This window comes from Varroa destructor, unplaced genomic scaffold (genome assembly GCF_002443255.2).
Source record: "Varroa destructor unplaced genomic scaffold, Vdes_3.0 BEIS01000003.1, whole genome shotgun sequence".
NCBI lineage: Eukaryota > Metazoa > Arthropoda > Arachnida > Mesostigmata > Varroidae > Varroa > Varroa destructor.
Genome location: NW_019211456.1, coordinates 2,893,498 through 2,919,320, shown reverse-complemented (window position 1 = coordinate 2,919,320; position 25,823 = coordinate 2,893,498). Strand labels below are relative to the sequence as shown.

Genomic DNA, 25,823 nt, shown 5'->3' with positions numbered 1-25,823 from the left:
AGCTCGACCTAACTTGTGCATGCTGTTTTTGTCTGTTGTGACGTTTCCACCAAAATATTTTGGCCCTGCATCTGCTTCTTCTACTGTCCCATACTTATTTGAGATGTCGGTCTGAGACAATAAAAAAAGCCCATGTTGGTGCCGGTTGGCTATGAATGAAGAGAGTAAACAATGGCTTCTATCCGCCGAAATTCCAGTGATGAAAGCCGTCGTAACTGCAAGTTTGCTTACATCTGCCGTAAAACGAGCCTTCATTTTGGAGCGCTAATTTGGGTTACTGCGTTTGAGAAAATACGTGGGTCTATTTGGAAGTCTCAACGTGAACCGACCGCGATGTATACATCTATCCCGTATTTTTAGATCGCTCCATACAGCTGCACTACAGAACCGCTGTATCAAACACCATTAAACATTAACACAAAATTTAAATATTGTTGCATTTAGGCAGCTCTTCGTTCTAGCGTTAGAACTTGCCGCTTAGACAAAAAAGTGGGTTGTACACCAGGCTACCGCCAATAACAGTAACGTGTTGCTAATGGCAGACACTTGGCTCACTGTATGGTAGTTATGACTTGTTTTTCAGACTAATTTTTTTTTGCCGCTACTATGCCGACTCCTTTCTCCATTTGCTCATTGCATCAATTGCTTTTCAACGCCGCCGCGTCAGAAGAGTGGAAATATACGTCTACCTAACGAAAGGGGCGGCGTGAATAAGAGCGGTAAAACTGCCAAGGTGGGAAATGGCGTCATCTCAGACAAGAGTCCATCACATTTTGAAGTTTCAGCCTTGCCGAAAATTGGCGTTACGAAAACGCTAAAGGTCATACTGGACAATAGGAGCTAGAGCTCTGAAAAAAAAGTAACCAAGAAACGTCTGCTTATTTAATTGTAAGCGGTGTAAATCCACAATTCCCGTCGGGATATTTATGAATACGTGCCAATGTTCCAAGTTCAAAATAGTAATTTGTATTAGGGCTCAGAAAAGCACGACTGCAACAAATAATACATGTGAATTATGTGTTAAGTACTAGTATTTGTATGATCACTCTCGTTTCCGATGAGTACAATCACTCGAGGTCAGACATAGATGAAACTTTTAATGTCATATTTACAAAATAAGTATGGAATGTAACATCTAAGATTTGTGCTATCTATACATTGTATGGAGGAGGTTTTATAAAATCGTAGAGTAGCTGTTACCATCCCATCCATGTCCTGATAAAATATACCTAAGGTAGCAATTTTCAAAAGTTCTAGAATGGCTTAGCTTCTTCATAGTACTCCCTTGTCAGGCTAAACTTGCACATAAACAACTACAAGCGCCCCCCAAAGCTGCCTTCCAAATTTCATATGAACATACAGATGCTTGCATGCACGCCTAGTACCGCGACGAAGTTAAGAAGCTGCTGTGGGACCGCTGTCTTCACGCGACCTACGGTTCGGGTTCGAACTAGGTTCAACACGGTTCGGGTCCATGCGTATGTCTCTATCTTTTTTTATTCATACACCTGAATTTTTCTACGACTGTCATTTGGCATTGCAGCGTTTTGTCGAAAAACGAAGACCATACAACCGGCATAAAAGTCGATGCGGCGAACCAGAAATGACATAGACGTTTATACGTGCACCGCCCAAGCAGCTAATATAGACCGTGCCGTTATGTTCGATTTTCGTTTATATAATGTTAACACTTTACATATATTTAAACAGCTACTTTCAACATATTGCATTAACCATTGCTACGTGTTACATTAGTAGAGCACTAATAGGGATGGAAAAAGAAATAATTACTAACTAGCTAGCTACTAACTAGCTTCAGCACTAGAGCTCCACAAAGATGCTGGCTTATTACTAATTTATGGTAGAAGCAGTGTTGCCGCATTTGGGTTGCAGTGGATTATCAGACCCACTATATTGTTTAATGCCATGGGGGTCAGCGCGTTTTCAGCAAGAATTATATAGATCGTTTGCTCAATCAAACCTCTAGCGATTTGTATTTTTTCGATTGTATAGATCGACAGCTGTAGCTGTTTAAGAATGACACACGCTCCAAGCTATCTTTGCTTATTACCAATATGTGTGTTACGTGTTACAAACATTGGGTTCGTTGAGATCCTTTTTTCGAGGACTCAATCCAACAACGTACGTCAACGAAAAGGTATCAACAAAGTCTGTCGATCATTTTAATGATTTCTGGTTTCCCTACCATATTATAATAACAAATGAAAAGCAAATGCGCAAATCCACCGATGTATGTATTAACTGGTCAGCAGATAACCCAAACGTCGTAGTATTATTACTGCTTTTTCTAGCCTCTGCTTTTTCAACTTTGCTACATATAGATTCCTCATCAATGTACACCAATTAGCATTAATATGTTGCGCCACCATATTTAAATAAGCTTTGTGAGCCTTACGTTTACTACTACCGTTAAACATATGCTTCAGACGGCTGGTCTCTAGCGCAAAAATTAGGTGTCTAGGTCCGATTTCGGGCTTACAACGCCTAGCTGACGCACCTGTCCTGGCTGATTCAACTTTCTGGTATAAAATATTGGCTTGCGTACCGAAAATGCAACCTTTTATAGCGTATAATGTGTGCTCGAAAAAATATATATGCCAGCAGGATAACATAGCTGAAAAACCAGCGGACAATAATCAGGAACTAAAGGGCAGAAGCAGAGTCGTCAATCTTCGGTTTTAGTAGAGCACAATGGCCCATTTTTACTTGTGTCCTTTCCTGCCGATCCCTTCAGGACATTCACACGCCGTTGCACCGTCGGGTCTAGAATAGCGACAGTACTATTACCGCTAACGGCCTTGTAGGGTCATGGTTACCACATTGAGCCTGACGTTACCTTGCTCGCTATTACGAGAGATAATTGGCATTCCGTCTAGTCTGTGAACATCATGTCCATAAGGTGACCTACCTGTTAGTTACTGGGGGATCCAACAAAATTTTCGGGTCTAAACATGGCCAATTCACCCTTAAAGAGATCTGCAGCCATAAGTGCGCACAAAAACGGATGTCTAAGATTATACGGACAGACTCTTGTTATGTAAATTATTAAGTCTAAATGAAAAATCTTACTACATACAAATTAATATAACTTACCCATATGTCACCGTATAGCTTACGTCTTAAAAAATGTTTATGTTTAAATATCAAATCGATAAAGGATCAGGATACGTAATGTAGGTGATGAGCTTACTAAATGGGCATGGAATCGCCTGTTAGGTGCGCCACAATCCACTATGCTTCATTGTGTTTCGCATGACACCTTAAAAACCTCATGATTTGATAGGCTGCCAACCTAAGCCTAGTAGAACAAAGGAGTTCCTACACTCTACTCTCAAATTTTTTGCTACTTTGAGCTTAGCTGAAAGTTCAGTAAGTTCGCTTTCCAGTAAAAAATACATTCGGTCGTGCGCAGCCAAAGCGAATTAAGCGATCAAACGGAACTTCAAATTAGGTTCCTTTACGTTACGTTTCAAGCATAGGGAAACATAATCGCAATAGCTAATGCATCTTCTGTCATCGAATATAAACGCCCATGCATCCACGAAGGATACTCTTATATTAATCGATTGCTGTTTCCGAAATAATATATAGAAATTTTTAACCAGTGAGGAAATAACATTGTAAATAATTGGTCAGCTGATGAACTGAAAAAAACCTAAACGAGAATCGTATGCCTCTTACGATATCTCGAGCGGAAACTTCGTATTGATTTATTTAGTTTTCCGTATATGCCTGGATGTGCTGCGCTAATTCAACTCTGCCGGTCGATGAACTAAACAAAAGCTATTTGCAAGAGCCTGATCAAGTGAAGGAGCTAGAAAAATAACGAAAGACTTCTTTGCAACGTAAGAAGAAGACAACCACGTAATGAAGATAAGACCCGGTGTCACTTCGATGTCACTGCGCATTGGAAGCAACCTGATGGTGATAGCAGTAACAATAACGACAACCACTGTTGATTTATGAGAAGTTGGCAAGAAGGCTCCCGTTTGAGACAAACTAACTGTCGCGAACAGCAACGGCTCACTAGAAGCTGCCTAAAGGCACTTACTCACGCAGCCTAAAATGGCCTTACAGCTCTCGCGACTCTCACTATTGCCTCGACCAGCTTGTCGGTTGGCTCCCTAACCGCCGGTCGTGAGCTCTCCGCTGTGTTCTTTGTCGATATGGCGCCAGCTACCATCACCCGTTCCCTTTTAAAAGAGAAGCCCATCCGGATGCCACGCTTCACTAAGTAGATGCCTTGGAACTGACAGCTGCTGCTGCTGCCGTTGCGGTTCGCCTTCGACTACACTTCCCGACCAGGCAGCTAACGGCCGACAAGCCACTGCTATCCAACGAGAGCCAGTCATGGTCGGCATCGACTGCCATTTCAAACTGCTCGGTTAGACCCATTAGCAAAGGTGCAAACGACGCGTCCGTCGTATTGGTATCACTGCCAATATTCACACGCTACTTGAATTCTCTCTCGCTTTGCCGATTTCGAACTATGTAATGCATTCTAATTAATAGCAGACAACAATCGCACTTCTGTCAAGTTCAGTGTGAAGTTATACTGAATGATCGGGGAAGCAGTAAAGGTGCGTGGGGTACATAGAAGGCCACTTCCGCCCAGATCCTCTCATTTATAAGACCCCTAAATCTGAACCATTCAGGTCGATTCACATAAGCGCACGGATACTTTTCATTTTTAACCAGCAAATACAGCGTACCTGTATATCGGCACATTAGCCCTGTGCGACAGAAGAAAAGGGTGCGCCTTCACAGGACACAGCTTCACAATACATTAAGTACCTACTAGTTCCAAAAAACTTGACGTCACAGATGATAAGAAGAGTTTTTACGTTTTATTTATAAACTGGGACAGCTTTACGCCAATATGGAACATTGCGAAAATCCATATAACAACGACATTGGTCGCACATTTGACATTCAAATTTTGACAGCTATAAGCTAAATTATATGGTTATGAGATTGTCTGCTGTGGATCCAGCGATATTTGGAACAGCGTATACTTGAAAACGAAATAATTCTAGGAAGTGAATTTTTGCCGTGGACGGCCTAACAAAAATCCGGAGCATTTGAAAGCAACTGTAGAGCTATACATCTGTGTACTTTTCAAAAACAGGTTGTCTCCTTTTAGTCACGTTCGCATCGAAACCCTTGACAGCCTAGAATGAGGGACAGGTTTTCATGTCATACACAGAACACCTCAGGAACTTAAACACTTTTGTACTCGAGGAAAAACTTTTTTGTTAGTTGCTACGCTAACGTCTGGGTAGAGTTGCAGTATGTAAAGTTTTAATAGAACAAATTCAAGGTCTAAGGCTAGGGCGCGGGCCAAGGAATTTTCTACACGATCAATTATAGGTAGGGAGCGCAATAACAATTACGCCAGTCAATTTTGCCCAAAACAAATATTAAATAGACAAATAAACTGATGTCGTCGTGTAGAACAGCTGATAGTTATGAAAGTAGTGACTACCGGTCAAAATCTACTGGTTCTCAGTGCCGAATCATAACAGCGTGCTAAAATGTCGTGGTCGAGTAAGCACATAAAAATTTATTTGATCAAGCGAAAGCGAACTGTTGTTTTACAAATGGAAACCCATTTTGTGCTACAATCCCACGTTAAGCAGCGTTCGTATACCGTTGTTGAATCCGTTTAGTAGGTCTCATAAGGATGTCTACCGACAACGCTAAACGTACGAGCTCATCAAATGGTAAAATTGCCGGTGTAGGCTTCAATGACTAAGCCCGCTAGCTCGTACTGGAATCTGTTGCACAGAAAAAGGTGAAACGAAACGGGGGCAGCGCGCCGCTTCCGAACAGCGCGATCGTAGCTGCGCCGACTTGGTGTTTGTCGGTATTAAACGCCCTGATAACGACAAACGCCCTGATGGAAATAGAATACAGACGCCCTTGTTATAAACATACTCTTGGTTTTAATATTCTGAAACGTAGTAACTTGGGCAGAATATTAAACAAAGATTGTAAGGCGTCGGACGAAAAGAAGCCGTCCGACGCCCCAGGCTCAGCTTGGCATTGTCGCATTTGCTCCTTATCTGCTTCGAAGGCGAGCAGTCAAGAGTTCATGAATGTGCTCAACAAGCAATTACTAGATAACGAACTCTTGAAGTGTGTAGCAGCTTCTGAAGCAGCTTTGAGGTGTGATACTTGACATATGCAAAATAAGAGCGCCATGCCAAATACTGACGTAGTTTCCACTCTTACATTCGTTAAAAAGCTAATAATCCTGCATAAGGGATAAAAAAGCTGAGTTTGTTTTGGGTGTTTGCTACTTTATCGAGATAACATAGATTTGAGTACGTGTTCGGTGGTAACCGTTCTTCAGTGTCACCTAGAATGTAATAAAGTGAACGAGGAACTTATCAAGACATTTAATGTGCAACTTCGGTGCCATTGATATTATTTGCGAGTATGGAAACCTCGTAGAAAGGGACCTTCCTGCCCGAGCGACTTCAAGAAAGTCATCTGTCATGGAGCCTGCCGTTTTTTAGGAACCAAATTTGCACCTTGGAAACACATCAATACAGAACCAAAGAGGACGCTACCACCCAGCAGAATTATAGAATGCCAACATTAGGCCTCGGAAGACCAAGAGGTAGTGGCCGTCCGCGCTGATTTCCACACCCAAAAGCACCTCAGTAAGCTCCGATATGCAGCGCTGAATGTCATCGGCTGACGGCTGCTAGGAGAAACGAAGCCTCCTTTACTTTAAAACGAAATAAGCTGGCAGTTCGGGTACTGCAACGACCGGAAGACATAAAGGAGTACGAAGCATCGCCGATAGACTTGCTTCGTGCACCTGCTCACTATCCTGCAATAAACTTAGCGGTCTAAGCCAATAAGCGCTTTGAGGAAGCTTTGCAAGCGCTGGTAATTGTACTATGAGGGTGTTCGCTCCCTAAGCTTCCGATCGCCGTCAGCCTTTCAAGGCTTCAATATAGTAGTACTACGGCAAGCCTAAACCAACGCACCGTTTAACATACCATGTTTTTATGCGGTACACTTACCAACGAGAAGGCCAAAAGGGACCGGCGGCGTCATATTTTACTACAGTCAGCGCCTGGACGATGTGGGGGGTGAAAAGCTTACTTTAATAGCAGCATGTGTTCGACTAAGCTCTGCCGAGGGGTTAACGCGTTGTTTCAATGCTTCGCTTAACGGTTCGTCAATTCAAGATTAGATAAGCCGAGGGAGACTTGGAGCACGCTCGTTGACATCTGAATTGTCACCGATAAAGGGGCGACGATATTTATTAACGGTATGAGTCCTTCACTGTCAACGCAACCGACTTGCGCACCTTTTATGTTATGTATCTCGGACTAACAAATCCCTCAAGCATTGGGTTTTTGTTCAGAAGTCAGTTACCGTGGCTAATCGTATCTAGTGAAAACTCACATAAGTTCCGTCACTAACTGCGAGGTTACTAAACATAGAGACTTTGAGAAAGTTTCAATGAGCTTTTTAGCATTCTTATACGAGTACAGCGCCGCGAAAATGCCGAACAAAGATATACAGCTAGTGAGGTCAAACCTTGGCGCAACAGTACGTGCTTCAATGATTTGCAGGGGTGCTTACGAAGTTCAGATGGACCTGCCTACTGGCCGTAATCTACGGAGCGGTGCGCCTTCTTTTCATCACTCGACGACAAACCGGCCTACTAGTCTGGACGAAGGAGACTCTTCGATATAAAAAAAAACTACGGGGTACTCTTTTGCTCGAGCCCGTACAGCTTCTCTATAGATGACTACGATGGTTTGGATTTTCTCTTTGTCCTGTTAGATTGGCAATCCTTGCTGCTCGTTTTAGGCAGATACATACTTCTAAGAATACCGTGTCGAGAGAGGTGCAGTCGTATAGTGCGATAAAAAATGAGCAGACAAACTAAATGAAGACTGTAATAGTTGGCATTATCACGCTCATGAGGTGGCGGCAGTGCTCTAGCACCTCAAGCCCAAGAAGGCGGCTAGTCTAAACATTATGTTAAGAAATAATGTTAACTTTATGCTAGACTGCTCTTGACAATGATCGTGTACATTATAACATAATACTGTAAGATTAAAAGAAGGCACCGCTTATTATTGCTTTGAAAGACAAAAGCGATCTTCAAAAGCTGAGATTGTGCTAAAAAAAAAAGCTATTGTTACAAGCTATTCTTGGCCACGCGTATTACGCATCTCTCCACTCTTGCGGAAGGTTAAGACGTGATCCCAAATAACACGCATATAGAATGGGCAGAAAAGGATCAACAATGGCTGCGTGACGAATGCGTGGACAAAAAGCTCATTTATGTCACATTCGTCGATTTGAAAGTGGCCTTTGACAGTGTACCGCGAAATTTTGGTTAAGCTCGATAAAGCAGGCATTTCCCACGGGCTCATTGTTTGGATCTCAATCCTTTTATAATGTAAAATAGCGTGATGAAGTTACACCTCAACCAACAAGTGATAGGAGTGGCTCAAGGCTACAACTCTAGCTCCTTACTTTTTTCGGCCTTCCCAAGCATCTTCCCAAACAGCACAATCGGTGAGCACGTAACTGTGAAAGCAGGTATTTTTCTTTGCATCGACGGTCCTGCAATTTACAAAATTTATTTAAGGCTGAGCAGAGACTGGCCCATCTTTATATATATATATATATTACGGATGCCGGCCGAATAATTAAATAAAAATAAAATCCCTGAAGTTTCCGAAGCCAGGGCCACTGGCAGAAAATAACATGCTCCATTTTGTTGGTTTCCTCACCTCCAAAAATACGTAAAGCATTTATGTTGTCTAGGTCATAAAAACTGCTCAGCTTCATGACCTGTTACGTTTAATATGTAACAGAGTGCGTCTGGGAAACCCTAGTAATGAGCTTTGTCATAAAGAAACCATCACTTCTTTCACTAACTTTCATCCAACTTATCTAGAAAAACCTCAGTACAGTCCAATTATGTAGATTAGACCGAGTGAAACCTGTTTTTCTCAAGTATGGAGCGTGGAGCCACACAGAAAGAACCGACGCGTCCGCTACGTAATACATGGCTTCCACCACATTGTGCGTGCTAATGAATCGTACCATGAGCCAAACAAAAAACTGCATCTTTGTGCGCTGCCGAAACTCTTGTGAGCACCTAGGTAGCGATACCAAGACAGGAGTCCAGGGACTCCTTCTTTGTATAGTATGGCCCAGATAAGAACAACGCAATCGCATTACATGTCAATTTTTTTCGTTTACGTTACATACCTATAAGGGCAAATGAATGAATTTAAAAAAATACTGCCCTTCCGCCAGAGGTCGAAATCGAGACTGCATACTTGTGAGGCTCCAACCGGGACAGTTTTAACGATTTAATAACAAAATTTTACAAGATATATCTTCTATAGAGGAAACTTCTTCACATACATTCATTTCTTCAAGACAAACTAGTGCTTCATTCAATTGTTTACAGCGTTGTAATTAGGAAAAGCAGGCACACAATTAAAAAACACTAGGTAATTGTTTTCACTCTGGTAAGTCGTAATTGTTTTTGGGGATTTTAGAATCTAGTTCGATGTTATTCACGCTGGTCCTTAATGGTAATTTTTCGTACCCCGAACTTCCGCTAAGTATCGTTTGAACTTTCAAACCCCACAGTAACCGTTCTTCCTTTCCCGTACACTATCAAGCATATAAAAATCAAATCTAGCTTCTACAAATGTAAAAATCAGATTCGTTTGGATTATGAAGGATTGTGTTATAAGGTAAAGGAATAAAGCAGCATGTCGTGAGAAGAAATTGTTAATCCTTAGTGCAAAAGTAAACCGCAGGAATGATCGCTAGCTTGTTCACGATTCAGATAAATCGTCTGTTGTCCGTAAAAGCAAGTTTTTAACAAAAATTATAAATGTAGTATCCAATGAAAGAAACAGTATGCCATCAGACTGTGAAGAAAAACAAACGCTTTACTAAAGAATGCTTATCTGCATGTTGTACAAGCTTTTGTGCAATGGTGAATCGCTGAAGTATATGAGGAAGCACCACATGTTTCGCAACAAGATGAGGCACAGACTGGCATTGGTCGATCAGCGCAGGCTGGGCTGCTTGAACACAAGTACATTCTGGGTTAAGTACAAATGGCCCTTGAACAGTCTAGATTTGAACCCGTTGGACTACCATGTATGGAACGTTATTGAACGAAAGTCATTTACCTATGGCGATCGTGTGTATTAAAGAAAATTCATGTAAGCATCCACAATTAATCTTTTACAGGATTAAAAACCAATGATGATCTCAGAGATTTTATGCGTAAATGTAGCTCCATATTAATTAAATTCATTTAGAAGTATCTGTGCATCACAGACAAATTCTGAACTCTAGGCCGAACTGATATACATAGACTAGCTAGTCGCTTAATGCGGGTCATATGAGGGTGACCGATACGTTGGGCTTTCAACATCTGTGCTGTCAACGACAAAGATCACCATCTATAAAGAGCCAACCCTCATGAATCGTAAAATGGCTGGCGTTGAATACCTTGTAAGCAAGTTGTGGAGCATCATTGGTATTGTGTGTTCTTACAGATGGGCTGTTCCTATGCGTGTTCTCATTTACTTAACAACAACCGTAAATAGCGGAGATGGATACGAACACTTTTTGTTCTATACTGCGGATGCGATGCCAACGGCGTGGTCTCAGAGGAGAGATTCAAGCTGTTGTGTTAAAACAGGGGTATTGATTGCACCCCATTGTAATTAGTTGAAGTTACATGATCTTTTTTTCGACACAAATAATATTAATACCTAGTCAAACTAAATCTGAGCTGACTAACTGTAAATACGTTCTCAATCGCACTTATTTTGCAATTAATTAATTCAATTCCCACTTGTTGAAAACGAATCTTGTTGAAACTGTCACGGCAAAAATAATCTACCTGTTTTCAATTCTGAGCAATGACATTGCTATCTCATCACTCGCAATCGAGCAGCAAGGGACTCGAGGGTATACTGGTCTATTACTGTATCATATCCAGGGGTGCACTAGCAGATCAGAATATAGTGCCAACATTTTTACTATAGGTCTCAGAAGGTCTCGCGCTACGCTTATCCTTTACTATATAATATTGACCTCTCCCGATAATTCTAGCATTCATAGGGACCGATATTAGACCCTGCGCCCGTTGTTTAAAAAGAACCCGCAGGTTAAGATGTGACAGAGAGGGACACAGTCAGTTCGTAATCAATGGGACAGGTACAAATCGCAACAAAATTGAGGACTTGGCAAAATATATGAAGGACAGCTAAATGAGATCATAAGGTTGGATGAACAAATTCAAATCTATCTTCTCTCATGGTCCATCTGAAAAAACAAAGAGGCTGTACGACAAATATGCCACAAGCGAACGACTGCGACTTTGCTTGCGGAGAGTGTGGCTGTTACTGACTGCTAGGCAAGCAAGCAACAGAGAACAGCCTGACAGTAAACATGCACTTGAGCGGCCATGTTGCTTCGGTGGGGTATTCGACAGGCCGCGGCTTACCATCCGGTCACCGCTGTACCGCCGCTGGTCGACGTTTCAGTCAGAATCGTCTGCTAAAATCATGCCATTTATTGCAATCCTACATTTTTCACATTATTATATTACATTATATAGACATAGATGGAACGACGATGGATAGTCGCGAATAAGTTTTAGTGAAATTTCAACACGGTGCTCCCGAAAAATTGTTGAAACCTCCTACGATCGGCGGTACGAATAATAGCGTTACGTTTCACCTTCTAAATGGAAATAACAAAAAAATTGGGATTAGAAATATGCAAGCCTCAAATATAGAGGAAAGTCTATTAGGTGTTTGCTCTGACGATGATAATGAGAGTGTTTGATATTTGATGAATCGTGCCTAAGATGCCTTAAGGTTTGTTCGCTTATATGTTTGCAACGAAATTGTGAGTGGTGGTACCGTCAAGCATTCTTTCTGAATTTGAAAATAGCGCCCGGCAAAATTGGTGGATCAATTAAGACGGTTTTCACGATCAATGCTTGAACTTTAATGTACATACAAGAGTAAGCAACAGTCAGAAAAGCAGCCAGGCAGGTCGAACACTTAGTTGTTTATATGTACCGCTACATATGGCATCGTGAGCAGCTAGATCTCAATTAGAACATGCCGCTCAATAGAAACCAGAAAACCCAAGAAGTACACTGTAAGACTAGAATTTACGGACATCGCTAATAATAGGAACCATTGCGAACAGCTGATCATCGGAATCGATTCAGACTTAACGGATCGTTTCAAGTAGAACTCGAGGTTTTGGTAACTGGAAAGGAAATCTTCCTAACGACCATGTTTTTTTCTGCAAAGAAGGACTTAATCATATGCCACAGTGCGGCAGTGGTGACAAATTTCAACAACGGTATACTATCTTCAAACAACAGAAACGTTGTGCAGTGTGCTTTGCCCACCAATATACGGGATAGTTATCTAAGCCGGGATTTAGGTCACTATACCGAATAGCCCATCTAACATTTTTTTGGCTCGAAAATCTTCAAGAAGTGCCTCAATGACTTTGGTAGCTGAATACAGCTCCTATCCACAAGTGCTATTCATGACCGCGTCAGTTTAAATTGTGTGTAATGGCGAGCATTTTCTGTACTCTCATTCTTGGTTATTATAATGTTTACTTCAGTATGTTTACGTTTATAAATTCGCCAGTTGTTATCAAGATTTCCAAGTTAGGTGCCTTCGGTACCGAGAGGTTGAGTGTCAGATCATTCGAGGGAGTACGTTACCTTGAGACACAGAGACGTCCTTGCAACAAAAGTCTTAAGGGAAACGGGTTTTGATATTTCTGCTTACGCACATGACCTCCAAGTGGACTCCAATTATGTGCCAGGTATTGCATGCCATTGAAATTTTCCTAGACAAACCTGGTATGAAATTCTTTGATGATGGACCTTCATTGAATAAGTTGTCACAATAGCACTGCAACGTTCTGGCATTTGTGTTGCAATATGTCCAAGTGACCCTGTACTGCATGAAGTGACACGGTCTATTGGACGGAACTAGCGTAAGCACTTTGCAGGCGAGCTAATAACGGTGTGGAGCGTTGAAAGCTGGTCGGCACTCGCTGACCTTCGCCTCGTTCTTCGGCGATGAGGGGCGGCTGCGCGCTCAAACCAGAATAAAAAAACGGGCTGCACTTTAATTACGACCTGAAGAACTCATTTACTCCAAGGGACGAGTCATGTATGACAAAGGTCTTCACTTTGCACGATCACCGCACTCCTATAGAAATTATATCGTTCTATTTGTTTTTCGCGGCCGAAAACCTAAATCGAGTTCTTCTCCTGCGCAGGTACTTGAGTCGTTCACCTGAGGTCTATGCCTGTCATTCCAACGCCTGACATCCACCTCGTGCCATAATATTACCGCGCCCTTACCCAGTTAGTGGTAGAAAATTAATTTGAGAACACTGACATAATGGAAATGTAAGTACTGACCTCCATTTATCTGGATGAAGATTTCTTTAGGCATTGGAAGCGGGTAGTGGTGATCTGTAACGATGTTATCTAGTTTCCTACTACTCCTTGTGGTTAGTTTACTTCGTTACGACCACATTGAAAATAGGAAAATTTACGTGTTCGGCTTCTGTCAAAAGCAACTAGTCTTGGTATCGCATCAGACTTGAGTTAAATTGTCACCTCTATATTGGTACCGTGTTCTATATTTGTTTCGCATATTCGAAAACATAGTGTCTAAAAATTATATGTTAGCCATAAGTGTCTTTTTTCATATACTTTGTACCTAGGAGGGTAACTACATGTTCAGCCATGTGATATTCTTACTTACGAGAAATACTTCGGTGTGTCGCGTTTTCTTTTGTACATGTCCTGTGCTTTTCACTAGAGCAGTAGATGTTGTTTACCTAGAACAATGTTATGTATCTTTTCGACGGTAACACGTATATTTTCGGAACGGATAACCACATGGCCTCTTTTGATTCCACTGATGCCCAGGCTGCTGCATCTGTCTAATGACAAGTTGTCTGAGAGGTTAGAAAACATTTCTAGTTCTTGTTGGCTTAAGTGCTTAGCACCCTCTAACACAGAGAACGCACATTTCCCCTTGTGTTTCCCCCTTCCGGGCTGAAGTGATTAGAATCAACCATCTTCACCGAAGACTTGGGCAAAGTTTTAGCTAACCTTGTCAAGGAACTTACCATACCATACTACCGGATCTAATACCACTCGCAAGTTCAGGGCGAAGACTCCACCGAAGTCGAAAATAAGTACAGCCGACTCCCTACTCCACTGTTGTAGGGCTATCCCTTTGGTCATCCATACGTTCTAGTCGTTATATGGTGCCATCGTTGTGCGTTCGTTTGTTAGAAGAAATGTCCCATGAAATCATTTTAGTGATGAAAAAGAGTGCCTCTATCGAGACTCTGTGATGCACTCTCACAATTTTTATGGTGCTTGCTCGCTGGGCTGAAAGCAGCCTCAGTCTGGTCGGCTTCGTTGCTGATGCAATGTCCACTCACACCAAAGGGCAGCGATCGTCGCCAGAAATCTTCGAGTGCCTTTTTTTATACCTCTGAACCTTGAAATAGTGCTTTCTTCCGAGTTCTGCCCAGTCTTGTATGATGCAACCTGCAGGTGATAATCGTCCATCTATTCTTTTATCCTGGCAAGCACCTCAACAGCCTTTCGTCCTAATGATTCCTCAAATTTCAGAAAAGCACTGTGAACGGCCTAGATTCCATAGCTTTGGCTCAAAAACCGATCCTTAAGGAACCTCGAACGAAATTCCGTGTCGAATTTTTTCGATATTAAACACTTTCTTTTACAGATAGGATGACAATGTCCTCCTGATGTAGGTTAATATGCTTTTACGTTCAAAAGTCATCCTGGTAATGCCCCAATTTGTAGAATTGAAGAAATTCTTAGCATTGAGGTCTATCAGGTGAACGAACTGCTTTAATTAAAAAAACTTCAGTGTCGTTAGTTTCGACGCCGTCAGTACCCTTTGGATCGCTCCCGATGTAGATCGCCCTTACCTAAATTCATGTTGAGCCAGAGAGTGCCTGCTTCTCTAATATCTTCATCTCGAACTAATAATTTTCACTATGTTTTTCAACAAGCAGATTTCCTATAGGTCGTTTCTCTGGGTTCGAATATAAAGGCCAAGTCCAGTTCTTTCTAGATTTCATACGACACGCGGAAATCTTCCCTCGTGAAGCAGTCGATTTGTCAGACTACGAAAATGTTTTTGCCATCACCCATCCAGGAGAACACCGTCAAGCTTTGCCAACCACCAGGCCTATTTCTGCCGTTTCTAGCTCCGGAATGTCCGTAAGGTCAACATCGTAAGTTACTTAGTTCTTAAAGCTTATACCGGAAATAGATTTTCCATTATTTCTTGTAGCAACATCCGGGGGCGTCTAGGAAAGCTCCGTCTTAGCTTTTTTATGACTGCAGGTTTTGATAAATAACAAAAGTGGTAAGGAGCATTTATGCCAACATGTTTTAGCATCCACTCGGTCTACTTTCCTGATTACCTTAATAACTGTTCGCAATAGCCAAAGAGAAGTACAAATGTATAAATTCTGCCTTTCGAAGCCAAATTTAGTTGTCGGTTTTACGATCCGATAGGCGTTTCCGTATACGGTGAGGTATTACGCTGTCGACACAGTCAACCCGTGGAAAAGGTACCATTACGTAGTCTTGATGGAATTTGATGTCGTTACTGTTCCTTTTTAGTCGACTAGATTACTGATCCCTAGTCAGTGCAATGGGAATTAAAATTCGTCCTATATAAGGCGTTAGTATATACTTGAAAGTACTCATTAATTTTTTATGGACTACGGACTGATGCCCTTACTTTTGAAAGACGAATGTGTTCTTCGTCGTCATAAACCGTTCGTCATTTCTATAAACATTAAGATGCTTTGTTTCCTGGAAAAGTAGCTCGCATTACTGAACGTCGTTCTGCAGTGCAGACAGGTAATTTATAGGGCTTTTGCCAATAATTGAGTTGAACCATTATTTCTTTTAAGTGCAATTATGTCCGTTTTACCCTGCCTTATGTCAGCCTCAGCAAAAATAATCGCTTGGGACCGTTTCTTGGCCGCTGCCATCTTAACTTTTAGTTCCTCTAATAGGCGTATCAATGTCCTTCTACGGTTTGGGGTACTTCTCTGTGGACACGCTCGGACAGTCTTTGTCCACATATACGAACGCTAGCTCATGAACTCTAGAATCGACACCAGCACTCTTCACAAATGTAGAATCCTAAATCGGTTTTCTGCTGTTCTCCGAGGAATGAACGCTGGAAATCTCCCATGAGAAATAAGTGCAAACCACTTTTACAGGAATCTGCGTGCGACATTGTGACGAAGCTCAGATGCCCAATGGTAGGGAGCATTCGTTTCTATCGGCTGTAGATCAGCTCTAAGAGTACTTGAATAACCGCTGCTTTTTGAAGGAAAATAACAGATCTTGGCAAGGCACTTTCGTACCCTTCTTTCAAAGTGGCTAGGCGCTGCCTAGGGCATTTTTTTATTTATAGCGAGGAAGATTAAGTCGCATACGTTAGGTAGCAGCGCGTTGCTTCAAGTAAGATGGTCCCGATCCAAAGCCTTTTGTCCAAAGTCTAAATTAGGACAAACGCACGAATGACTTTATGTAAGATTACTTGATCTCTTTATATTTCATATGATGGTGCGTAGTAGGTTTGTTTTTTATTTCCGTACAGTTTACGATATGTGGGAAGATTATTTTTCTCAAGCGAGCTCAATCGCAAACTCGCTCTTTCTCGCGTCTCCTGCGGGTGGCGAGATGTGATGGTAACAAGCGTACCCTTGATCGTAAGATTAAGCACATAAGCCAAGCACTTCGTACGAATTAAATCCATGCATCGCGCCTGCATAATAGAAGCCTCGTCCGTAACTATACTATAATGGTAGCCAACGGTATACCATAGCAGTCCATAATGATTTCAATTGCTTCTAGTTAGTTCTATTAGTTCTATAAGACTGAGGTGAAAAGTGCTTAACCTTGGTGAAGAAGCCGAGTGTGGCAGCCCGGAGCATATTTGGTGAAGGTAACAACTAGACCGAAGAGTTAGCTTGCGACGGGTCGACTTTCAAGCTGCGTAATAACATCATTACAAACTCTCATGGGAAGACAGCAACTAAATTATAAAACCAACTAGACAACTAGATTCGGCCTTGAAAAACAACTTGTACCTATGTATACTTTTTGGCTAGCGGGAACAGTTTTCGAAATAATCGTGAAAGCAGACGTATTTTATATTTGCCGAAGAATTTGTTATTTTTCGTTTTTACGGGCAAATTGCCATTTGCCAAAATCCCAATTTATGACGATACAATATGGAGGTCTTCATGTTCCTCCTCAAATTCCCTCCACTCTTTTCGTTTGCTAAGCTCTATTAGTCACTTCGATCCTTGTCATCCAGATTTGAATTGGTCAGATTCTTTTTAATTTGTCCGCCTTCCTGCTCTCTTATTGCCATGCGCTTAAGTAGATGAGACTCTCCTTTATACTGATTATTATCCTCTCTAATTTTTAGGCAATCTTGCTTACAACAATGACCGAGCTTATCGGAGCGTCTGAGTTATCCAGCGTTTCGAAGATCTGTGAAGCCAAAATATTGGGTTGATTGAGGACATTGATTAGAATAGGAAATGCAGATTGCTACAAGCGCCACGGTTACCTCGTTGGTCTCTCTTACTTAAAGCTCACGAGCGCATCTTTCCCTCTCTCTCCCTAAGTCTTATTTTGTTGTGGATAAGTAGGTAGCTATACAGACATCTTTAATGATTATCACCAGTGTTATCTGACTTGGTGGCGTTGTCTAACTTATTAGAGAGTATTCATCGTAGATCCTGGAGCCCCTTTGTTCTGGTTTAGTCGTTCAGTGGCGCTAATCATTGGAGTTTTAGGGGTACTCTATTCACTCCTTTAAAATGCTCTCCTTTTCTCTCTAACCCAAATGTGGATAAAGCCGCTAGAGATTGGTTATGAATAATAGGATATTAGCTCAGCACCTGGATAAAGTAAGGTGGGTCAACACCCTAATGTTGTTAACCTAAGTAAAGTATGCATTTCTTTTAATAGGCATACTGGTAAAGAGGACACCAGTGGCACGTAAATAAGGCAATGTGGTATGTTTAAAGAACTGAATCTAGATATTACACTCCATTGACAATTTATTTCAAGATTAAGGTAAACAGAGCTGTTGGTTGTGATCAAAGTTGGTCTTTTTGTGCTTTTATAGATTTTTTTTTTCTAGATGTGCGTTTGTTCTGTATTCGACTGTTCGACAAGCGAATCGGGCGGAGGTGGAACTGAAGTAACCTTTGGACTAGGCGGGCTGGAGTAACAATTCTTATGAGCTATAGGTACTCTCCTTCAGGTATTACATACTTATTCCAGCATTGTGGCAGCTTCTGGACAGTCATGTAGATACCGATTGCGTTTTCATATGTCATTTTTCAATCTATGATTTCTCAAAATAAATCGATAGTAAGATATGCTTGCCCTACCAGTTACACCGTTAAGTCCGGAATTGTTATCAAGTAATCAGACTGCGTGCTTTTCCTTGTCGCGCCAATGACGCATGAACCTCATGAGGAACTCGAGATAGCGGGCAGCATTGATTGTTTCATTTTTGGCGGGTAGCATATAGTAACTGATGCCCCTGATGTCCATTGCGCGTACTACTTTCACCCTCCATTCAAGCCTACCCGATACTGTCACCGGACGTCATTTTTTCCACAAGACGCCAACATTGCATCTAGTCCCTCTCTGACTAGTACTAGAAATTGTACTAAGCCTCGTTTGGCTCCAGGTGAGGTTTTTTGTTGTTTGATGCTCCGTGAATTGTATGCAGAACGCACTGCACGCATTCACAACTGGTCTGAAATTATTTTAGTGCCAACATTTTCAACGTTTGATGATTTTTTTTGGATTTGTACTTTTACATCTTTGTATTTCTTGACTATTGCAAAGGAAATAGACCTAATTTCAACTCACAAAAAGAAAACCAAATATGATATCTTCGTAGCCGTGTCTATTTCCACATATGTCCCTACAGCCCTTTTTCTATTTCTTTTAGGAATATGTCTTATAAGATACTTCCGCGTAGACATCTAGACCCGAACATACAACCACAGTTAGAGCGAATGGAAGTTGATACATGTAATAGCACGTGTAACAGTGCTCATGCGATTATCTTATTAAACCATCCTCAATAGATGGGATTTACTTTAAAATTAGGAATCTAAATGCCCCGTACGCTGACTAAAAGGCATAAAGAAATATAATCGCCCATTGGATCTTGTGCGGAATGGGGCAATGCAGAGCCTCAATAACATACTCTCCCATAGAATTAATAGAGTAACGAAAAGTGACGCTTCCATTTCAGTTGACAACAAAGAAGAGGATGGCTCCGAAAGGAACTCAAAGTTAACGGAACGATAGTGATAACGCTAAGGTTGAGAATAAACAGAGTCCCAATAGTAAGAATTTATTTATTACAGTAACTGAAAATCAGCAATGAAGCGGAATAAATAAAACAAGAGACGGGAGAGTGCCGTAGAGAATGCTGGCTAATGCATAATAGGAAACTAAATATGAATGAAACGTTGTGCTCTTATCAAATAGAAACTACCATTACTTTCTAAATTGCTTCTGAGCGGCTGAGAAAATCCCTAGTGAGCAGACGAAACATGGAAGGCAGGTACTGTAAACATCTGAAGATCGAGTAAATACTTTTTAATGTAGTGATACGTTGTTGGGTACCGGACCAGACTCCTAGCTAATTATTAAGATAGAGCTATTTTTACTAGTTGTGATTAACTGGATCATCCACTAAATTCACACGTTTGCCTGTGCCTATCGTCCATTGGAGTTTATGTTATTACTATTTCAATTGTAAGGGGATCCGCTTTCGGTTCACTCTTCATGAGTTTTTTGTCACATACTCGAGAATAACTATACGCGTCTCTTTATTTTAAAGCGTTCATCTAGTGTGAGGTTCTAGATAGGCACTTTAGCTCTCCTTTCCTTTCGGTCCCAAATAATGCATGATGTTTTGTCTACGGGGTCACATCATTGCATACAGGAGCGTCACGTTTTTGTCGTTTTCCTATCCTGTGAAAATACCTTTGGTAACTCCATTGTCAATGACGACCTGCCTCAGACATGACGTCACCCTTTCGAAAGCCAACCTGAAGATTATGCTTGCTTTTGCTAAATCAGTAAAATCGATCTCTTAGCAACAAGCCCATAGGGTGTTCGCGATCAATGACTGATTGTCAAGGGTTTGTTTCTTTAAAGCCTTTCAGGTACTGCAATTCGATAAAAATATTTATAATTATTAAGGCTGTCAGATTTAGATAACTTTATTGCCACGTACTTAAATAGAAAGATATTGATACCAAGTAAAAACAGTCGATACCTCCAAGTTAACACTGAAAACACTTCTATTAGTTAAAAAGTTATCAGTATTTATAGCAGCGCCTCTTTAAAATATTCTAATGCAGAGTATACTTAAAGAGTGCACACATATTTAAAAGTTCATAATTTTTTGATGGCTCTTTTCAGGGTGTAGATAATTGCAAATAATGAGTAGAAGAAGAATAACTTTTGAAGCAAAAACAAGAAGCTGCTTTGAAATATTATGTATAGAAGTATGAAATCAGAATATTTCAGGGGGTTTCAGGCAGACCCAGCTGCGCGACTTACAGCTAAGTGGGTAAAAAATAAGTTTCAAACTCTAAGTAGCTTTTCAGAATGTTCACGGACAATTTTCATAAGGCCAAGAACATTAAAGGGCGTCCCCGCCTGAGAAAAAGTACTACAAAGTTATCACAAAACGCTGTGAAAATAAATGCTTGTTGAAATTTATGAATCAATTGATTATCTTTATCTGAGAAGTGTCGCTCGTTTTTGGCATTTACAGTGGGGTAAAAGTATAGAAATTTCGTGCGGGTTCTTTTGAAACGTAAGTATTAAATATATGCGAATAAGAACCGAGGTTACAGCTATTCAAGCTGTGTGTAGATTTTTTTGGGATATCGTAAATGTATATTAACTATTTGCGCACACTGTAGAAACGCGTGAACTAAAATTAGATATAAAGACTACCCCTTGCTTTTAAAGGTGCTGCTTGTATTGAACTTTGTACTAATTAATTGAGTCAAATAGATTGGCTCCGTGTCCGTTTCCACTCACGGGAGCATTTTGGGACCTTGCTTGGCTTTTCGCTGTCGTTATCGATGTTAGAGGCAAGTTGTGCGTTGCTTCTGGTTATGTCCTGACACCTTGATGCTACTCCTTCTTTTTCTATCTTTCAGCATTCCACTTAAACGGTTACTTCGGCTAATGAGGTCACCAGTGACTGTAAACAAGCCCTCCTTTTTCTTCTCTACCCAAGGTCCCTTATCGGCGAACACTACGGGCGAACAATATAGGATCATCTAGCAATTAAAACGACTATTTATCAAATTTGCAGGACCATATACAACCAACGACTTCGTTCCTCACATTTCAGCTGTGCAACAATCTCTGACCTTTCTTTAGCTTTTCTAAAGATATTTTCGGTGAAAGCGTGCTAACGTGAATGAACAGAAAAGTACCAGGAAATCCGATGGGTGTTTAAGAGGTGGGCGACAATCAACTGATTGAATTATTGTATAAAAAGTACAGTTACTATAAAAAAAAAAAACAAGAAAAAATGAAAGAGTAGCGGCAGTCGGCGAGATTAAAACTAAATCAAAATGACAAGATATAACCTCTTCAATATTCTACCTACCTATGTAATGCGAAAGAGCAATAAACTTACACAAGTGGTAACGCATTGAAAGCGTTCCCAGAAGTGACATATTGCGTGGGTAATAACTTGCTCATAACGCTCAGTTCACCCGGACTATTTCCTATTAGAAAAGTAATGACAAATGATGGTATCCGAAATGAGTCCAGGGCGAGCAATGAAGCGGATTACCCTTTTGCTAGCGAGGCGCATATGTTACGCCAGTAGAACGTTGGTAAACAATAAAATGTAAAAAAATATCGAGCGATTTTCGGCAAACTGTATGAAAAAGCTATGTAGAGAAATTTGAAAGAAAACTTATTTTGTTGTTGATAGACTTTCGTTACGGCTTTCGTCCTCCAGAAACTGATCCGTCTCATAGTGCGTTTTCAACGTTTTTTGGCCCAGTGTGCGTGTTCTGTTCGTGCTCATGCCAGTGGTAGTATAATCCCTGAAAGTTATTAACATTCCCCCAGTGAGTAAAATTTTATACCGTATAAACTTTTACTTCGACAGACGAGTGCTTTTAAAATGAGCCACCATCCGAACAGGACTTGGACTCGTCCTTCAACTACCTCACCGCAGTAATGATGGTGGTCCTATTTGTGTTTGCGCATTTGCATGTACATGTCACTTAGTTATGCAGCTCTGACGGCCAAACACAGACAACAAGACACTGCTCCTGACTCTTATGTACGTAACACTGTTGTAATTTCGTTTCGGAGAGAAACAATAGAGGGCCGAAAAGTTGAGTTGAGCAGGAGATTCCTTGCGAAAACTAACTTCGTATTTCATTTGTTTTTTCCTTTGGCGCAGCTTTGCTGTTTAATCTGATACAGATTTGCAAACATAATAGCAAATCGCAGACTATGAACCCAGAGGCGGAAATCGATCTTACACGCAGGTTGTTTTGGGAAAACTGATTGAACCCCTGATGTACGTATACTGCTAATAGCGTCTGCCTAATATAAAATGAATTTGTTTTCTAATAGGGTAGACGTTTATGGGGGTCAATTATAAGACCGACAAAAGTGTAAACAAATTCTACCAGTTCCGGTTTTCTTTGAAGACAGATAATTTGATTAGGCCATAAGTGAGATTATGTATCGTTTTTAAATCTCTCGATAGCAATAAGTGAAGTATGCTATAATAAGCATACTTTGCTTAATCATCGACATTAAACTGAGACAAATAAACATTTCAAGTCGTTCAAATCCGGTCGTGCTATTTAGCGTTGTAGATGACTGGCCCCCAGCACAAAACGACATGCCGTCTCGCGTCCCTGCGTCCCACCTCTGCGTCCCCCTATTTAGCAAGCAAACGCGTTACGACTGCACCATTGCGCGAGCGGCATTAGCCAAACAGATTTATACTGAGCAAAATAACTTATTTAAACAGACTTTAAAAATAACTCGGCGAAACCTAACTAACATCTTTCCCGAGTAACCCATTTTTGTACGTCCTATTGTGTACAATATGATGTCACCCAACTCACTTAGCGTTATTCTGTCACACAGTCATCTGTTTCTATTCTGCTGTGATCGAATTTAGTATATCGTGTCTATATCATGATAGCTTTTGTACGTGATGGGCTAGATACTGGAAAATTCATAGATATTTCACGTGGTGAACGTATTAAAAGCAACGTCGATCTGTGTGCCCAGCTGGTAAGCTTCGATCATACATAGTGAAGAAGCCAAAAAACGAGGGCCGGTGTCGTTGCCCTATGATTTAAGACCTCTAGCTGTTTTACTGTCTTCTCATTGTTTTCTTCAACTCTAAGCTGTATTAAAAAATGATTCTCTCATTACGACGATCATCGCTACATACACTCTACCGTTACGATTCAAAACATAGGACTACTAAAAAAAAAATGAGACCGTGTGCTCGGCAAGCGCTGCTTCAGAGATGCGGACGACACTATGATGCCATAACAATAAATTTAGATTCTAGCATGTCTTAAGTAGCGTCTCAGCTCTAAGATCTACGAATTATTATCTGGAAAGCTTGGTAGATGAACACGGTAATGGTTATAACAGTAACAAAAAAAAAAACAGAGAATTACTAATATACACAAAATGCGTTATTGATTTCTTTCATTGTTATTAATCATAAGTGAACTTATAATGATCGTCCTTTGACATAATGACCCATGCTTTTAGCCCTAATGAACCTACCTGTACTTAGAAGTAAAAACTCGAGTCAATGGTTGTTTTGATAAACCTTTATTTAGCGGGCAGGATATAGTACCGTTGAAGTATATAAAATAATTTATTTGTTGTGTATGAATCCCAAAATGTAATAAGTACTATAATTTTTTTCGAATATGCACGAAATTAACATTATATTACAAACAATAATGACTACCATTATGTTTATATTACGCAAAATTTTTATCACAAGCCTGAACGAAATACGAAATTATTGATGAGTTTCTGTTGGGAAGGAAAACCAAAAGCGTCACACCCTTCTAGCACCCCAATCGTAAAAGGCCTAGTCCTAGGAAACCTTCAGCTCGCAGTTTTGTATCGCGTGAAAAGAGCGGCCGTAGCACGGGTATCTCGCAGAGAATCGTTCGTGCACCAAAAGAAAATTTCATCTTAAATAATTTCGGCCTTTCGAGTGTGTAGTGCTAGGTGGTAGCGTTTTATTGCAGCTCTCATATTATCTAAATCAGGCCGACTCAGTTTCAGTTCCCGTGACTATATACTCTTAGCTCGCTTGCCTACTAAGATTAGGGAAATGTGGGGTAGACATACCTCGTTTCGTACTGAAAACCAATGGCTTGAAGCTTGTTTGGTGTCAGTACTAGAACTGAAATTTGAAGCACACATTTACCTTCCACGACAGAAAGTCATTTGGCATATTTCTGTTGCAAGAACCATTAACAGTAAAGTTCAAAAAAACGGCTCCGTGATATTTCCCGCTCGGATGTAAGACCACAACGTTACCTTGGTCCTGCAAAGTGATTGCTCTTAAATAAAGTGCCGGAGGCTTCTGGTACGCGGCAGTTTTGTCCGTCAACCGTTCAGTCAGGTACAAATGCAAAAGTGCTTGAAAAGATTATGTTCAACGCAACGCTACGATCGTACTTCAGAAGCTATTCACCATAGGCAGCAAACCTACGACGCTTCACATAATATATAAACTTGAGTGCCCGAGTAGGGTAAAGCGTACGGACCGAACACCGAGGTTTTTGCATAACACTCATCAGATAGTATAACGATAGATAGAATAATTAGAGGACTGAAGAGTTTGAATTCCCTATCATGTTCTTACCTACTGCGTTACATGACGCGCGGATTTTTCGTCAATGCAAAAGACGCGGGATAACAAATACAGACCTAGTCATTTTAGGTTTTTGCGTATAGCTATGCAAAAGGGTTCTTAGAAGTACAAGATGCCTAGCAGCAGTTAGTACTGGGCCCTAAGAAATCAATTTTTGTAGAAAAATTTATGATATGGATTTTTCGATTCGGGTCTATAATAAGACGATACTTCTTGTCGCTTTTTGTCAACATTCTCTAGCCTCCATTCCTAACTTAATTGTAGCTCAAATATTTGAATAAAGTTGATATATCGAGAATAGACCACGCCACATAGTAGAACGTGATCAATATGACCCGAATCACTTCGTTCACTTACGAGTTTCTTTTTTTGCCTCTCTTCTTGGTGTTGCCTTCCAAAGGGCGTCAGACACGCTTGCTATGAGATGCTAACGCATGTAAAATTAATACTTTAATATTCAATGTACAGTACATTATAAAAAATCATGTATACAGAGTACTCTGAATAAATCCATTTTCTACCCTGGGCACAACAGGTTCATTTCCAGTATAAGAGCAAAGATTATCTATTGTGATTGTTTTTGCGCCGGGGGAACCCCGGCCAAAGTTATAAACTTTTTTGTTATCTGAGGGCTATACCTTATTGAACTGCCACTGAGTACGGAGCAGTTTAAGAGACATGCCCTACACA

At 40.8% G+C, this 25,823-nt stretch overlaps 1 protein-coding gene across 1 annotated transcript in view; it reads left to right on the top strand.

The window, feature by feature from the left end:
- The window catches only part of LOC147756388 (uncharacterized), a 60,788-nt gene extending 41,166 nt beyond the window's left edge, over positions 1-19,622 (top strand). The window contains exons 3-5 of the transcript XR_015324472.1: positions 13,366-13,498; positions 18,309-18,881; positions 19,458-19,622. The gene's annotated coding sequence lies outside the window, so the exon portion shown is untranslated. The remainder of the gene's footprint in view (positions 1-13,365; positions 13,499-18,308; positions 18,882-19,457) is intronic.
- The last annotated feature ends 6,201 nt before the right edge of the window (positions 19,623-25,823 follow it).